Source organism: Thalassophryne amazonica, unplaced genomic scaffold (genome assembly GCF_902500255.1).
Source record: "Thalassophryne amazonica unplaced genomic scaffold, fThaAma1.1, whole genome shotgun sequence".
In the NCBI taxonomy this organism is placed as follows: Eukaryota; Metazoa; Chordata; class Actinopteri; order Batrachoidiformes; family Batrachoididae; genus Thalassophryne; species Thalassophryne amazonica.
This window is the reverse complement of record NW_022986251.1, coordinates 496,854-498,594: the sequence shown is the minus strand read 5'-3', so window position 1 is coordinate 498,594 and position 1,741 is coordinate 496,854.

The following is a 1,741-nucleotide window of genomic DNA, read 5'->3' as shown; positions in this document are numbered from 1 at the left end:
CCTCAGAGAACACGGACCCTGGACAGCAGCCGGATCAGTGATGCTTTTGCTCTGAACAACAGGAGCATTGTGCTGTTATGAAGACATCAAAGGTAGATGAAAGATTTTCTCACTGCCTGCTGTTGGCATTTTGTTCCCTGAGGCTGTCAGCTACATGTGGAGGTCTGTGGATATTTGTATTGAACAGTAGGTATTTATTTTTATTTATTTATTTATTTGGATCCCCAGTAGCTGCAGCAGAGCTGCAACTACTCTTCCTGTGGTCCACACAGGGTTACAAACACAATATACATAAATCAAAAAATGCATTCAAAAATATATTAAAAAAAATTCCAATCAAATTAATCATCACACATGGTCAGTCTATATACATATAAAAAAGTGTGTGTGTGTGTATATATACACACATATATATATATATATATATATATACACACACACAAGGTCTGTCCAAAAAGTATCAAACCTTTTTATTTTTTTCAAAAACCATATGGATTTGAATCATGTGTGCTTGTATGAGCCAACCTTGAACCTTCATGCGCATGTGATTTTTTTCACGCCCGTCGGTTGCATCATTCGCCTGTGAGCAGGCTTTGTGTGAGCACTGGTCCTCCCCCCTCGTTGGATTTTCATTGCGAGGTGGAACGATTTGGAGCTTTGCTGCATCAACTTTTTCTAGAAACTGTGAGATACAGCCAGGTGGAAACCATTCGGAAGATTCAGGCGACTTTTGGTGACGATCCTATGGGCATCACACAGATTAAGGAGCGTTACAACCGGTTTAAAGACGGCGCACAATGGCGGAGGGTGCGCCGCGCTCCGATCGGCCATCGACATGCTGAAACGACCAGATCATTTCCAAAGTGAATGCTGTGTTGAACCCGGGACATCGTCTGACTACCAGAGAAATTGCAGAAGAGGTGGACATCAGCACTTTTTCGGCACATTCCATTGTTACAGGAGATTTTGTAATGAAAGACGTGCGGAAGTTGGAAGTCTCACAGGACATGTTGTGACATGTCCAGCTCTTACACAATTCCTCGGATACTCACTCGACTGAAAAGCCACTGAAAGCCGTTTGAATCTTCCAAATGGTTTCCACCTGGCTGTCTCTCACAGTTTCTGGAAAAATTTGATTCAGCGCTGCTCCAATCGTTCAGACATTTTCCTCAAAATGAAAATCCAACGAGGGGGGAGGACCAGTGCTCACTCATAGCCTGCTCACAGGCAAATGACGCAACCGACAGGCGTGAAAAAACTCACACATGCACATGAAGGTTCAAGGTTGGCTCATGCAAGCACACATGATTCAAATCCATAAGGTTTTTGAAAAAAATAAAAAGGTCTGATACTTTTTGGACAGACCTCGTATATATATCCATCCATCTTCTACCGCTTAGTCCAATTAAGGGTCGCGGGGGCTGGAGCCTATCCCAACAGTCATAGGGCATGAGGCGGGGTACACCCAGGACAGGACGCCAGTCTGCCGCAGGGCCACAAACAGAAGAACAAACACAGACACAGCTACATGCACACCTAAGGACAATTTAAGGATTCCAGTCCACCTAACCTGCAGGTCTTTGGATGTGGGAGGAAACCGGAGCACCCGGAGGAAACCCACACAAACACGGGGAGAACATGCAAACTCCACACAGAAAGGCCACGGGAATATATATATATATATATATATATATATATATATATATATATATATATATATATATATATATATATGTTTAAA